Source organism: Lepisosteus oculatus, chromosome 14 (assembly GCF_040954835.1).
Source record: "Lepisosteus oculatus isolate fLepOcu1 chromosome 14, fLepOcu1.hap2, whole genome shotgun sequence".
Classification (NCBI taxonomy): Eukaryota; Metazoa; Chordata; class Actinopteri; order Semionotiformes; family Lepisosteidae; genus Lepisosteus; species Lepisosteus oculatus.
Window position 1 is genome coordinate 41,836,244 of NC_090709.1, and position 16,990 is coordinate 41,853,233.

Below are 16,990 nucleotides of genomic sequence, written 5' to 3' on the forward strand. Positions count from 1 at the left end.
AGAGGGTGTTCTCGACCGGTCAGCACAGGAGGGGACAGGGAACTGTTCATTTGTTTATTACAAAATGGTTTGTTTTCAAAGCAATTAATACTCGTGTTTAGAGCCATTTGTGTTATTTTGAGAAATGATTACAAAATGTTTGGGGAACTGGAAACTGTAGCGTTTTAAGCAAATACACACATGTAGTCTGCTATGTCTGTTAAGAGCTGTTTAATATTCAAGACCCACCAGTGTGTGTACTTCTTGATAGTGTTAAAGTCTTAATAGGGATGTGCAGATTTGGATATTTCAGGTCAGTTTTATACACAAAATCAATTTTTTGGTTCAGTTTATTTTTTTAACGTGATAAACCGGTGCTTTAACATGAGTTTTCAAACCTCATTAAATGCTAGAAAGAAAGTATTTTGTTGTCAAATGACATTTTCAACTCTGGATATAATAATACTGACCCACAAGAAATACCCAATGACTTAAACCAATGAGAATTACATTTGTTTACAGCATTAAATGGCAAAAGATGCACACAGCGGCTCTAAAAGTAATCAATAAAACAGGTCTCTGACATTATTTCTTTGAAAGACCGTGTTTGTGTTATCTGTGCTGGCATAATGTAAATAGTTCATTATATAAAAACAACCGAAAGATGGAAAGCAATAGACTTTATTTTGTGTGGTATTTGTAGATCCTTTCATTGTTAAACAAAAAAGAAAAACATCTCTACAGAGGCAGCTACATGACACCCTCTCAAAACAACAGGTTTTGCTGATACACATGAACATGAGCGAGAGTCAGAGAGAGTGTAGCTGAGGCAGAGGGACTGTTCTCAGTTCTGTTTCTCTGTCTTGAGTCATTTTCACTCCACAGCTTTTCCCTGAAAGCTGAGTCCTGTCAGGTTTGTTTTACAGGCTGATCTTTTAAATCAACACCCAGACTGTAGATGTGTGCTGTTTCTTCTTACTTCAGGGGGAGATCTAATCATTTAAAATCCATTAGAGTGTATTTGCTAATAAGATTGCTTCAGTCAGAACCATTGTTTCTTAGACACCAGGTCGGGGTGTCCCCAGGGAGGGTGAGACTACCGTCTACTCGGACCTCAGGACAAGTCTTCTGCAGGGGGCAGCACAGCTCAGACTGACCCAGTGTTCACTGTAATAGGAGATTACTGGCTGTTCACTGCGCTGCTTATTCTGTGTGATGGACAGACACTGTACTGGGTATTCAGTATAATAATCTCCTAACTCTGTTTTCATTAGGAGGGACAATGACTGTACTGTGTTCACTGGGATAATCACCATACTGGGTGTTCAGTATAATAATCGCTGTACTGGATATTCAAAATACAGTACTAATCACTGAACTGTTTTCATTGAGGGACAACTGCTGTACTGGGTTTTCAGTATAGTCAATTTACTGGGTATGCGGTGTATTCACTGTAATAATCTCTGCACTGTGTATTCAGTATAATAACTGAACATATTCACTATACTGGGTGTTCACTGTTATAATCGCTGCACTAGGTATTTACTAATAGTTGCTCAACTGGGTATTCACTGTAATGATCACTGCACTGAGTATTAATCACCACTGTACTGGGTGTTCACTAATCTCTGCACTGTGTATTCAGTATAATAACTGACCTCCATATTCACTATTACAGTCACTATACTGGGTGTTCACTAATAGTTGCTCAACTGGGTATTCACTGTAATGACCACTGCACTGGGTGTTCATTAATATTCACTGTATTGGGTATTAATAATCACTGCACTGGGTGCTCAGTGGTGCTGTCCGTTATTCACTGTACAGATAAATCCCTGTGTTTTGGTAATAGGTGGGCTCCTAAGAAGACTGCCGAACCCAGAAGAGGGAATCTAATTAGAGAGGAGGGTCAGGTGAGGTGAGCTGATCATTGTCTTGATGAGAGCAGCAGGTGTTGGGGTATCTGCTGGGCGAGAGTGGGGGGTATCAGGCTACCGAATTATTTGTGGAAAATTTCAAGTCAAGAGGAAGGACAGACCCCCCCCGACATCGGAGCTCTCTCCCAGTCGGACACCAGGAAGGTTCCCTCCTCCCAGCCCGGCCCGGGCCTGAGGAGTCTGGAAGATCTGGGAGAAGCCAACAGGAAGAGACTCCTCCTGGACCTCGACTCTGGGAGGAACCCCAGTGCCTGGACCCCCCGAAGACTCGGGTTGACCAGGAGGAGGAGCCCAGTGCCTGGACCCCCAGAGGACTTGGGCAGACAAGGTGGAGGAGCCCCAGCGCCTGGACCCCCCCAAAGACTTGGGCTGACCAGGAGGAGCACAGAGGTATCGGAATAAGGAGGAGGAGGAGCCCAGTGGTGCCACAACAATGAAGAGGAGCCCGGGGGTGTTGGAACCCCTGAACGAGGTGAGGAAGGGATAAGAGAGCCTGTGGACAACACACCTGTGTCTTTCCAGGATGTGTCACCAGAACAGCAGCTCTGGACCAGAGCAGTCGGGACTCGGTGGAGCACAGGCTGCCTTCAGGCATGTTTATTCCCAACAGGAGCCAGGTCAGACCCTGTCCCACACAGGAGAGGGCACCCCCAGACCTGCAGTTAGAAGTCAAGAGGGTGTTCCTGACCGGTCAGCACAGGAGGGGACAGGGTACCCCATCAGCACTGAAGGGCACGAGGCGCCAGGCAGGTGAGTGCAGACCAGGTGAGTCTCTCCTTCACTGGCTGTCCCTCGCAGGCGACGCTGGACTTACATGATCGGGGCTGATCGGACCAATCTGGGATCCACAGACTCCGAGGGGACAGAGTAGGAGTCGTCTCGGGGAGACATCCAGGGTGTCCCGATCTCCTGCCTGCTGGATCCTGTGAGGATGACCATGATGATGAAGAGCTGCAGGTGACCCTGATTCAGGCTGGTCCTTAGAGACGAGCTCCAGGCGGAGAGCCAGTGGACTCCTCCTATCGGGGCTCCAGGGGGTGACCCTCAGGGCTGTGTCCTGACCTCCTGCTGTCTCTCGCCCCCAAGAACCTGGTCAGTGTGCTGTTGACACTACACTCTCGTACCCGAGTCCAACACCAGCCTCCAGCCTGAGCACAAGGTCAGGTTAGTCCTGTCACTCCTGTGTCACACTCAGGGCATGAACACAACCCTACTAGTGAGAGAGGAGAACTTATAAAGTTACTAGCATTGATATTATAGCCTGGTGAAGTATTGTTATTGTTGAATTAACACAATCTTGAGTGACAGGTGAGCGCTGGGCTGAACACAGATGACGAGGCACAGAGAGACTGCAGAGCCAGACTGCTGCCCTCAGACACACGGACCAGCTGTGCAGCCTACAGCAGCGTGTCCTGGGATGGAGGTGGGATGCTCTCTTCTCTCTCGTTCCCCTTTTCCAATAAGTCCAGCAGCTGACACTGGGAAGACATGTATGTATGAAGATTGAACCCTCTCCTGTTTCCTTTTCCCTCATTTTCCAGGATGTCCAGGGGCAGACAGTGAAGAGACAAGTATGGCTGGGATAGAGGTTGGATGTTCTCTCCTATAATCTTTTCCCTCATTTTTCTAGGATGCCCATAAAATTGACAGTTGGAAGACGGGTATGGAGGAGGAGTTGGAATGGAGGTTGATGCTCTCTCCTGTCTCTTTCCCTAACTTTCCAGGATGTCCAGAGGCTGACACTGGGGAGACAGGAGTGGATAGGAAGATGGAATGGGGATTGATGGTCTCTCCTGTCTCCAGCAGCGTCTCCTGCTCTCTGAGCTCAAATGCCAATATGTCAGGGGTCAGAGGTCAAGATGGACTCCAGTGCAGGGGCGGCCAGTGGGAAGACCAGTGTGGATGGAGGTTGACGCTCTGTCCTGTGTTCATTTCTGTAGTTTTCCAGAGTGTCCAGAGGCAGGCAGAAGATGGGTTGTCCAGTGGCTGACGGTGGGAAGACCAGAATGGATAAGGAGTTGGGATAGAGGTGGGATGCTCTCTCCTGTCTTGCATTTCCCTTTTCCATTTTCCAGGCTGGCCAGTGGGAAGACGGGTATGGCTGGGAGTTGGGATAGAGGTTGGTTACCCTCTCCTGTAACTTTTCCCCTAATTTTCCAGGATGTCCAAAAGAATTGACAGTGGGAAGACGGGAATAGATGGAAGTTTGGATGCTGTCTGGGATGTCCGGAAAACAGCCAGTGGGAAGACCAGCGTGGATGAGGTGTTGGGATGGAGGTTGACGTTCTGTCCTGTGTTCATTTCTGTAGTTTTCCGGAATGTCCAGTGGCAGACAGTGGGAAGACGGGTATGGATGAGGAGTTGGAATGGATGCTCACTCCTGTCTCCTGCCTCAGTCCAGAGGCTGCCAGTGGGAAGATGGGTATGAAAGGTGTTGGGATTGACATTGGACTGTATTTTCCTTAATTTTCCAGGCTGGCCAGAGGCCGATAGTGGGAAGACGGGTATGTATGAAGATTGAACCCTCTCCTGTACTCCTGTTCCCTAACTTTCTAGGATGTTCTGGGGAAGACTGGTATAGATTGGGGGTTGGATGCTATCTACTGTTTCTTTTCCCTAGTTTTCCAGGATGTCCAGAAAAGTCAGTGGGAAGACCAGTGTGGATGGAGGTTGACGCTCTGTCCTGTGTTCATTTCTGTAGTTTTCCAGGATGTCCTGAGGCTGCCAGTGGGAAGATGGTATGGATGAGGAGTTGGGATAGAGGTTAGCTGCTCCCTCTGCCCCTTTCCTGGAAAAGGAAGAAAAACAGAGGCTGACATTGTGGAAGACATGTACGTATGAAGATTGAACGGTGTCCTAAATTCTTTTCCCTAATTTTCCAGGATGTTCACAAGCAGACAGTCGAGAGGCAGGTGTAGTGTTGGGATTGATGCTGAACTCTCTCGACTGTTTTCCAGGCTGGCCAGGGGCAGATAGTGGGAAGATGGGTATGGCTGGGAGTTGGGATGGAGGCGAGGAGCTCTTTCCTGTCTTTTTCTTCCTCCTTGTCGGCCTCTGTGACGTCTTTCTGCCTGTCTCTTGAGCTGTGTGTCTTTCTCTCAGTCCAGCTGCTTGTGCTCTGTAAAACACTACACTTCTGCAGTATTAAACAGGGCTTTTTGACTGTGGATTGCAGGTTCGATTCCAGAGTGAGACAGTCTTGTACCCCAAAGTGAGGTACTTTGCTCAGAGACTGTTCTCATAATGGTTATCAGATGCTGTACATTTAATACACTGACATGTCTATGTTGAACTTTCACCTGTACTGAGCTGTTACTCAATGATATAGACCAGTGTGCTGAAGTCTTCCCTAAATAATACTTTAACACACGATCCTGTGTACTGTAGTCCCATCTCCACTGAGCGTTAATACTGGTAATCCTCAAACTTGTGTACAAAACTCTCTCCTGTACTGAGCTTTAATTCTCAATGACAGACCTGTGTGCTGAGCTGTCCTGTGGACTGTACTGTAATACTTAAACCAGCGTGCTGAACTTGTACTTAATTTAATTCTCACATTGACACAAGTGCTGAACTATACTGTGCTTTCATACTCAAAAGTGTGTACTGACCCCTCATGTGGACTGTAGTATCATACTTAAACCAGTGCTAAATTCTCACCTTTACTGTGCTTTAATCCTCAAACCTGTGTGCTCAGCTCTCACCTGGACTGTACTGAAATACTTAAACCAGTGTTGTGCTGATCTCTAACTTGTAAGTGAGCTTTAATATTCTGTCACATGGATGTATGCTGAAATTTCATCTATAGTGTACTTTAGTACTTGAATCTGTGTGCTACACTCTTACCTTGATTGAGTTTTAATACTCTGACACCTGTGTGCTTTACTCTCACTTGCTTTAAAATTTCTCAGATCAGTGTGGTCAGCTCTGGACTAAAAAACTTAAACCAGTGTTTTTTCCTGTGCTTTAATACAGAAACCTGTGTGCTCATCTCTCACCTCGAGTGTACTCAACACAACGGGTACTTTTTTCCAGTGTTTTTAATACTGAAGCCTGTGTTCTGAACTCTCATCTCCACTGAACTGTAATGCGTGGTAATACTTAAACCTGTAAATGTAACTCTGACTGTACTTTAATACTTCAATCTGTGTCTTCAGGTCTCACCTGGACTGTACTGAAATACTTAAACCAGGGGGTGAGCTTGTACTGAGCTTTAATATTCAGTTACATGTATGCTGAGCCTTCATCTGTAGTGTACTTCAATACTCAAATCTTTGTGCTACACTCTTACCTACTGAGTTTCAGTACTCAATGACACCCCTGTGAGCTTTACTCTCACCTTTGCTGTACTATAATTGTAAACCTAGTGTGCTGATCCCTAACTTGTAAGTGAGTTTTAATACTCAGTGACATGCATGCTAAACCTTCACAAGCAGTGTATTTTAATACTCAAATCTGTGTGCTGGACTGTCAGCTGTACTATTACAATACTCAGCCCTGTGATGAACTGTACCCTGAATTGTGTTATACTCAGATATGTGAATTGGTATTATTTTGCAGTGCTCAGACGTGTGTACTGAACTCTTACCTGTACTGAGCTTTAATACTTAAACCAGCATGCTGAACTCACTTGGAGCAATCTGTACTATTCAGTGACGTCTATGCTCAACCTTCATCTATAGTGTACTTTAATACTCGCATCTGTGAGTGCTACACTCTTACCTTGACTGAGATTCAATACTCAATGACACACCTGTGTGCTTTACTCTAACCTTTGTTAAAAAAAATAAATAAATTCTCAGATCTGTGTTCAGTTCTCACTTGGACTGTACAAAAATACTTAATCTAGGGTGCCGATCTCTTGTTCGGATTGAACTTTAATACTCAGGGCTACAACCATTTCTTAAACCTGTGCTCACAGTGTATTTGAATACTCAGGTCTCAGTGTTGAAATTAACTGTCCTATTGTCAGACTCAGCCCTGTGTCCTGTGATATTATAATACATATAATACCCAGACCTGTGTAGTGTATGGTGATGTGAACCGTCACTTGTATTGTGTTGTAGTACCTGGACCTGTCTCCTATTCTGTGCTGTGAACTCTCACCTGTATTGTGCTGTAATACCCAGCCATCTGTACTGTACTACAATGTAATAACCAGAGCAGTGTACCACACTGTCACCTGTACTCCTATTATAATACTGAACTGTCACTTGTCGTAACAGTTGTGTAGAAAGCTCCACAGCTGAACTGTTTCCTTTCTTCTCTTCAGCAGGTGAGAAAGTTGACCTTGTTCCTCTGTTGCCTCCCCAAGCAGATGTAGCCCTCTCGTTGAACTGTGTTGTAACACTCAGTCCTGCGTACTGTGCTGTTGTGAAATTGAGGAGTGGTGTGTTGAACTGTCACTTGTACTGTTTATTAATGCTCAGAGCTGTGTACTGTGTTTTAATACAAGGACTGCTGTACTGAACTGTCCCTTGTACAGTGTTGTAACACTCACGTCTCTGTACTGTATTTCTGTGTAACACATGGACTGTGGATTATTGGAAAACGTCATCGGTACTTGATTGTAACACTCCAAACTGTGTATTGCACCGTTATCTGAACTGTTACCTCTGTTGTGTTGTAATACTTATGTTTAAAACTGTCACCTGTGCTGTTCTGTCATATTCATGCGTGCATCCTGAACTGGCACTTTCATAGTGTTGGAACCCTTGTTACTGTATATGAATGTAACACGGCTTTCTAGCTGAACATATCACCTGTCCTTGATTGTAATATATAGCCACCTGTAGTGTAGTGCACTGTGCTCTGTTGCCTGTATTGTTGTAATGCCCCGTGTACTGTGCTGCAGTGTAATATGGACTTATGCCTAAATCTGTCACCTGTACTCGTGTTTTATACCAATGTATGAACTGTCCCCTGTATAGTGTTTACTGTATTGTAGTGTATTACTCAGACTTGTGTCCCAAACTGTCACCTGTCCTTGATTGTAGTAGTTAAAGGTGTGTAATGTAATATTGTAGTGTGGTTTGCAGATGTAGGTTGTAATACCCTACATCTGCCTACTGTATTGTGAATTGTCACCTCTACTGTATTGTAATATGCAGCTGGGGAGGGGTAAATCTGACCTGTTCTATTGTGAATGGGTGAGTGTTCTGTACTACACTCTTGCTACTCTTTCAATGCTCAGTTGTCCACTTGGCAGTATGGTGCTGTAATGGACAAAGGGGCCTCCTACTGTTTTTCTAAGCTTTAAGGTGTTGACCTGTTCCTGGGCTGAGCTGTTTCCTGTGTTTTACATTATCTCACTGTGTGAGGCTTCAGCTGAAGTCTCTTTTTGGCCCCTGATTGCTGCTCGTTAATAAAGCAAAAGCGATCGAGGTGTTCAAAGAGGGAAACATGAGCCTGCACAGGGCCACCCCCTGTGAGGGGGGGGTCAGGGGAGGAGTGTGTGTTTAGAGAGGTGGGAAAGACGTGTTCATGGTTTTCTGATGCGGGTGGTGGAGATAGGCTGTACTAAAAAAAAAAATTATTTTTTCCCAGTTCTAGCCCATCTGGTTTCAGGTTGTTTTTTTTCTGGTCTTTCCCTTCCCACAGGGAATATGAACATGTGCCTCCAGGGCCTTAGTTCTGGGCTGTGGTCATCATGAGGTTAACTTGTTTCAAGGGGGGAAGGCTGATCTCTCCAGTGTTCTTTGGGGGTGGGGGGGGGGGACCCTACATGTGTTTTTAAGGTTGTAACGCTCCCTGATTCAACTGCTCTACGCTGCGCTAAGGTTATCGGAGATGCGTGTGACTCGGGGCTGGAGTTGTGCTTCAGGACAGAGCTCTGGGTGGTGTCTGTGTGCCGGTAGAAGGAATGTCTCCTCGGGGGAATGGAGCCTGTGTGCAGCAGGAGCTGTGTACAAACACCACCCCTCTGTCGGAAAGGTGAGAGAGCTGACTGGGCTGTGAGTGAAGCTGGTAAGTACCAGTGAGTGAATATTAATCCACCTGCTGCCTCTAAGCAGGAGGGATCGAGGTTGAGCAGGAGCTCTTAATTGTTCAAGAGGGAGAGAGCGGATTGCTACTCCACAGCCTCAACCAATCTGCTTTCTCTTCAATATAATGCACCTCCTTGCTCTTGGCTCCCTGGTACAGTCATCCTCTCCAGGCTGGACTCATCTTACACCGAGAGATACAGGTGGGGGCAGTGTTGGAGTGTGTGGAAGATGGGCCGTGGCAGTGGGAGTTGGGGGTGGGGTGTTACTTTCTCACTGGGACTGTCCTGCTGCAGGACTTCATGAACTACGTTTCCCAGCATGCCATGGGGGAGAATGGTGGCCAATAGGTTGCCTCCCCTGGGTTAATGAGGCTCAGCTGGTGTATATAAGGAGGGTATGGGAGCTCAGCTCCAGCAGCAGGGTGGAAGGTGGAGGCAGTGGTCTGTTCAGTGAGTTGGACTTGTGGGTGGGAAGAAAACATTTGAGCTGCAGAGAAACTGGCAGCGGTTTTAAGAAGGGAAGAGAGGGAGGGAGAAGTGGGGTGGTTCGCGGTTAACGAGGAGTTGTCCGGGGGACTGGGTTCAGATTTTATTAATCTCTTCCTTCATCAGTTCTCTCCCATGGGAGCAGGATCTGTGTTCGTGGTGCTTGAAGGCCACGGGGGGGGGCTCTGGGGTGCAGGCAGGGCCAGTGTTTCTCTTTCCTCTCCCAGGAGGCTCAGCAGGAGCCCTTATGAACATCTAGAACTAGACTGGGCAGGGGCCCTTATTACTTCCTGGGCTTGTTTCTCAGGGACCTGGCATGGCCGTGGGCTGAGGACCCTCTATCACTTGACACCCACCCCACTGTAGTTGGACCCTTAGCAACAGGGATCAGCCAGAGACTCATCACTGGTTTTTCTCCCTCATCTTTTTTAGCTGGGAGAAGTGGAGAGGCTCACCTGGGCCCAGTCCTCCAGTGCAGCAGCCTCTTCCAACAATGACACAGCAGCAGCTCTGAAGCTCCGCTCAGCACAACCACTCTCTTCCCCAGCCAAGGCCGGACTGAAGGGCTCCGCTGCCTGCTTTTTAAATGTCTCCCGACCAATGGGCTTCCACCAATGAGCCAGGTAATTGTGCTTCGGTACGGCCTGCTGGGAAATGGAGTCGACATCTTGCTGCCCCTCACAGCGTCCAGAGCGAGTGGCTCAGGAGCTGTTCCTGAAGTAGCTGAGCCCGTCGGCGAGGGAAATAAATCCAATTCAAATAAAAAAGAGCAAGTAGTCTTCTCGGCTGAATAAAAGAATAATTGTTAACGTTTGTGAGAATTAAATGTAAAACACTTGTCCTGTGGAGGATTTGAACCTGCAGGCTGGAGGGGAGCAGGCGAGAGCTCTTCCACAGAGCCACCGTGTCTCTCTGCAGGCTGGGGCTCCTGTGGACTCTTGCTCTTCCCGGCTCAGGGTTCCAGACTGAGCAGTAAAAGGCAGAGCGATGGTGTCTCCTCTCAGGGCGGGAGCAGGTGGAGGAGTGGAGATGGTGCTGTGCTCGTGACTGGGAGGTTGTGAGTTCGAGTCCCAGGTGAGACCTGAGGTTGGTAAGAAAAGTATGTGAGCTCGGTGTCTCTATTTATCAACGTGTCTCTGTTTTCAAGAATTAAATTGAATAAAACAAGCAGTTTCTCCCTGGATTTGAACCCACAACCTCTCTGATACAGAGGCAGAGCTCTTCCACAGAGCCACCGTGTCTCTGTTGGTCTGGGGCTCCTGTGGGCTCTTGGTCTTCTTCCCAGTTCAGGGCTGAAATGGAGGGATAAGAGCCGGACCGAATCCCTCTCCCCTTGGGCCTGGAGCAGGTGGAGGAGTGGAGACGGTGCTGCGCTCATGACCAGGAGGTTGTGGGTTCAAGTCCTGGCTGATCCCTGGTAAGTAAACCAAGGTGAGTATGTGGGCAGGATGATGGGGAGGGGCTATTACTAGGGGGTAGTTGGGGGGTGGAGGAGGCAGAGCAGGGCAGTGGCTGGGTTAGACACAGGGGTAGTGGTGGGTTAGGTTAGTCAGGGGGGAGGAGTGGGTTAGGCAGAGGGGCAGGGCCAAGGCTAGACAGGGGGAGGTGTAGAGGTGGGCTAGGGTAGAGTAGAGAGAGGTGATGGAGAAGGGGTAGCAGGTGGGAGGAGGGGGGGCCCAGGCCAAGGTGGGGTTGAGGCAGGGGTAGAGTGTGAGGTGGTGTAGGGGCAGGGCCGGGGGGGGAGGAGAGAGGACAGAAGAGGAGGAGAGGTGAATGGAGGAGGAGTGGCAGGTGGCCTGGGCCTGAGGGGCAGGAGGAGGAGTTGGGAGGGGGGCCCAGGCCAAGGTGAGGTGGTGTAGGGGCAGGGCTGGGTGGGGGGAGAGAGGAGAGTAGGAGAGGAGGTGGTGGTGGAGGAGGAGTGGCAGGTGGGGGGGTAGGGTAGACAGGGTGAGGCAGGCAAGGGGGGAGGGGTAGATGTTTTTTTTCCTTTCTCTTCTGCTTGTCCCCAGGAGATAGAGCAACAAAACTTGAAACCAAGCCCTCTCCTCTTGCCTGCCTCACCCTGTCTACCCTACCCCCCCCACCTGCCACTCCTCCTCCACCACCACCTCCTCTCCTACTCTCCTCTCTCCCCCCACCCAGCCCTGCCCCTACACCACCTTGGCCTGGGCCTCTCCTCCCAACTCCTCCTCCTGCCCCTCAGGCCCAGGCCACCTGCCACTCCTCCTCCATCACCTCTCCTACTCTCCTCTCTCCACCCACCCCTGGCCCTGCCCCTACACTGCCTCACCCCCCACTACCCCTGTCTAGCCCTGCCCTACACCTCCTCTTGTCTAGCCTTCACCCTGCCTAACCCACCTCACCTCTACCCCTCTACCCAACCTGCCACTTCCGCTGTCTAGCCTTGGCCCTGCCCTACTCTACTCCTCTCTAGCCTAGCACTGTACCTCTGTGTAACCCACTCCTCCCCCTCTACCCCTGGCTAACCCAGCCCCTGCTCTGCTCTACCCTTCCTAGCCCACTCCCACTACCTGCCCCTCCCCCTAGCCCTGCTCTGCCTCCTCCACCCCCCCACTACCCCCCAGTAATAGCCCCTCCCCATCATCCTGCCCACATACTCACCTCAGTTTACTTACCAGGGATCAGCCAGGACTTGAACCCACAACCTCCTGGTCGTGAGCGCAGCACCGTCTCCACTCCTCCACCTGCTCCAGGCCCAAGGGGAGAGGGATTCGGTCCGGCTCTTATCCCTCCGTTTCAGCCCTGAACTGGGAAGAAGACCAAGAGCACACGGGAGCCCCAGCCTTACAAAGGCACACTGTGGCTCAGGGGAAGATCTCTGGACTTCTGCCTGGAGGTTGTGGGTTCAAATCCTGGAAGGATCAGGAACTTTTAATTTAATTCTTGTGGACCATAACACACTGATAAATAAAGACATGAGGGCTGTGGGCTTTTACTTCTCACCCTGTCACTGCTGGGGAGGATCACACTGCAAACCCACCTCAGCTCTTAGCCAGGACTTGAACCCACAACCTCCTGGTCATGAGCTCAGCACCATCTCCACTCCTCCACTGGCTCCTGGCCTGAAGGAGAGCTCATTCAGTCTGTCTTTTATCCCTTAGTTTTCAAACCCTGAGCTGGGAAGACCAAGAGCACACAGGAGCCCCAGACTCACAGAGACACTGTGGCTCAGTGGAAGAGCTCTGGGCTTCTAATGCTGGTGCTGTGGGATCAAAGCTGTTTTTTTTCATTTATTTTTCTGCATATTTTAACATTTATGCTTTTACTCATCCTGGAAAACTTATCACACAGTTTTTCTAGTTAAATTAGATTTATTTTTATTGATTTCAGAAACAACTGAGCCCCAACAGAGTAAGAGCGCAGCAGGTTCAGGCAAGACTGTGACGCTTGTCTGAACTTCATCCCCAACGAGGCCGAGGAGAACAACCTGCTGCCTATAATTACCTGCCTAATTGGTGGAAGACGATTGGTGGGGAGACAGTTAAAAGGCAGGAGGGGAGGCCTTCAGTCTGGTGCTGCCTGGGGACAGAGGTCAGTTGTGCTGAGCAGAGCAGGAGGGAAGAGCTGCAGAGCTGAGCTGTGTCAGGGGGAGGAGGTCTGACTGCTGAGCCTGGGAGCTGTGAGTCTGGCTGTCTTCACAGAGACCTGCTTTGAAGACAACTGCAAGTCTACCTAGAGCTCAGAGAAGAACTGCGGTTTGTCTTCTGGTTTCTGGACTGCTTTATCCCAAACTGTGAATAAAGAGCACCGTTTCCTTACCTTGTGGCTGTGAGAGTGTTTGTGCTGAGAGCTGTCTACCTGTGTCTCATCTGGAGGAGGTGGAGGATTGGGGCTGTCAACTGGACACTGGGATAGGACCGGTCTCTTGTCCCCTCTGAGCTGAAAAACAACTGAGTTTATCTTCAGGTCAGCCTGGGCTGCTGCTGGCCTGGTAAGGAAAAGTTGATCCTCATGAGGGGAGACTCTGTGAGGTGCCACAGGGTCACCAGCAAACTTCCACTCCAGATCAATGAAGAACAGGAGAAATGTGTAGTAGAGTACGTGCACAACATCCAAGGTCTTATTTGAAAGATGTCCAAAGCTAAGCAAACCAGTCCTGCTGAGCTCTGTGAAAGTGAGAGAGATGAAACTCTCGCCCTGACTGTAGGAGAGCAGTGGGTTGTGCTGTGAAGGACACAGACAGAGCTGTGAACTGGTCTTTCTCCTCCAGCAGCTCCTTCCTCCACTCGCTGCTCTGGCTGCAGCAACACTGGGAGACTCCACTTCCTGCTTTTTAAACCTCCACTGACCAATCATGTTTCTCCAGCTGGTCAGCTGACCAAGAGCTACACTGCACTCTGGGTAAGGCAGCTGTGAGCTGGAGTGTAAGAAAGAAGCAAAATACTGACAGCAGTTGGGGAGAGTGAGTTAGGAATGAAAGTTATAGCCTAGGAAAAAAAATCAGGTGCTTAGATAGAACAGCTTCTAGTTTAATTAAAAATAACCCAGCTTGTTGATAAATATAAATATTCCTTTCTCGGACCCTCTTGCAGCTTTGCTGCACTTAAAACATTTCCTTCCCACCGACAAACCCACACAGAATACATGAACGTGTACCTCCAGGCTCCCATCCTCTGCAGGAATTCAGACTGGCTGCAGGTTTGGGTTGATAGCACCCGCCCCTTATCAACCCAGGGGAGGCAGCCAGTTGGCCACCATCGGCCTCATGGCCTGCTGGGAAATGTAGTTCATGAAGTCCTGCAGCAGGATAGGCCCAGTGGGAGAGTAACAGAGGGTGGAGACTGTACCCCTCCCTTGGCCCATCTTACACTAACACCGTCCCACCTGTATTGCTCAGTGTAAGACAAGTCTAGTCTGGAGCAGATGACTGCACCAGGGAACTAAGAGCAAGGTGGGGTATTATATTGCAAAGAAAGCAGACTGGTTGTCTCTGTGGAGTAGTAACCCACTCTCTCCCTCTTGAACAGTTAAGAGCTCCTGCTCAACCTTGATCACTCGTACCCAGAGGCTACATTTCCACCAGGAGACATATTCCTTCTACGGGCAAACCGACACCCCACAGAGCTCTGTCCTGGGGCACAACTCCAGCCAAGAGTCACACACGTCTACAATCACCTTGTCACAGCTCTGAGCAGTTACATTAGGGAGCGTTACAACCTTAAAAACACATCTAGGGTCCCCCCCTCCACCATCTCAACACCAAAGAACCCCCAAGAGATTGGACTTCCCCATTGAAACAAGTTAACCTCATGATGACCACAGAACAGAACTAGGGCCCTGGAGGTGTATGTTCATATTCCCAATGGGAAGGGAAACCCCAAGCAAAGAAAAACCCAAAACCAGAGGGGCTAGAACTGGAAAAGAAAGGGAGTTGTGCCTAAAGACAACAACCCTTCCAGAAGTCTTCCCCCTCCTACAAGAACCAAACCCCACAGTCGCATGAGCATGTTTTTCCCCTCCTCTCTCTAAAACACACCACTCACCTGACTTCATTCTCCATATCCCACCTCGCAGGGGTAGCCCTGCCCAGTTTAGTAGAGAGGTCTGCCCCATAAACCAACACAACAGGTCAGATCGACAAGTGCACAACCAAGTGTTACACAACAGTAGACGTGACAGTTAAGGACTCAGGGCTACATATTACAACAGAAACCAGGTGCTATTTCACACTAGAGTACACAGCCAAGAGTATTACACCATTATTACTGATCACAGTACATTACAGATGGTTGACTATTAAACTTACGTACAATTGACACTATAGGACAGAATTCTGATTGCACTACAGCATAGTACCCTGGGCTGTATTACAAAAGCATAACAGTAGATGTTCACATCACAGTACACAAATCTGAATATTATGGTAAAGGTAATGGTTTTAAACAAAAACTGAGTATTACACTGGCACAGGCCTGTATTACAACAATATTGGTAACAGCATACAGTGCAGTATAGTACACAGGGTTGAGTATTACAAGCAAGTACTGATATTTCCAGATTGTCCACAAACCATCCGTGATACTAAAATACAATAAAGTGCCAGTTCAGTACAATACACAGGTCTAAATATTACAACACAAGAGAAGTTAGAGGACAGTACACAGAGTTGAGTATTACAATCAAGTACAGGTGACATTTTTGGACAGAAATGCATGTGTTACACTGAAATACAGTACAGAGGGTGATTGTTACAACAGCGTACAAGGGACAGTTCAGAACAGCAGTCCATCAATTACAACACAGTATGGTACACAGTTTGCAGTATTACAACATGATCCTGGTAACAGTTCAGAACACAGGGCACAGGTCTGAGTAATACAACACAAGCCAGATGACAGTTCACAACACAGTACCCAAGTCTGAATATTACAATAAAGTACAGGTGTAAAAGTAGGACAAGTCTGAGTCTTACACTGAAATACAGTACAGAGGACTGAGTATTACAACATTTACAAGTGACAGTTTAGTACAATGCTACATGTATTACAACACTCCAGGTGACCGTTCACATAGCAGCACAGTATACAGGTCTGAGTATTACACCCTAGAGTACAGGGGACAGTTTCAGAAGTCTGAGTGTGACACTGAAATACAGTACAGAGGGTGACTATTACAACATTGTACAAGTGACAGTTCAGTACAGCAGTCCATGTCTTACACCAGCTCAAGGAGGGAGCTACATCAGCAGGTGTAGGCCACAAAGGAACAAGTAAAGGTTTCTTCACTGCTGAAAAGAGAAGAAAGGAAATATTTCAGCTGTGGAGTGATGGTTCAGTATTATAGAGTACAGGTGACAGTTTGGTACAGTGGTCAGGTTATTACATTGTAGTACAGTACACATAGTTGATAGTACAGCACAATAGAGGTGATAATTGACATCACAGTACAGTACACAGGTCAGGGTATTACAATAGATTACAGGTGACAGTGTGGCACACTGCTGTGTTTATTACACTGTTATACAACAGACAGGGCTGGGTACTACAACACAATACAAGTGACAGTTCACAGTACCGTACACAACAGTGGTCTGAGTATTACAATCAAGTACAGCTTAAAGTTCTGGTCAGAAGTCTATTTCAGTGTAACACTCAATATGAAGAGTGACTATTACAATATTGTACAATTGACAGTTCGGTACACCAGGGCCTGTATTATAACAGCACAGTACACAGGGTGGAGTATTATAATAGGACAGTTGAAATATCAGCACAGAGCTTTGAGTATTAAAGTTCAGTCTGAACAAGAGACCAAACACTGGTTGATGTAGGTTGGTACAGGCCAGGTGAGAGTTGAGCACACAGCTTTGAGTATGAAAGCAGAGTAAAGGTGAGAGTTCAGCACACTAGTTTAAGTAGTTTAATACAGTCCAAGTGAGAGCTGAACACAGATTTGAGATTTTTTATTAAGGAGGTGAGTAAAGCACACAGGTGTCATTGATTAAAACTCAGAGGTAAGAAAAGAGCACACAGATTTGAGTATTGAAGTACACTACAGAAGGGTCAGCATACACATCTCTGAATATTAAAGCTCAGTACAAGCTCACCCCCTGGTTTAAGTATTTCAGTACAGTCCAGGTGAG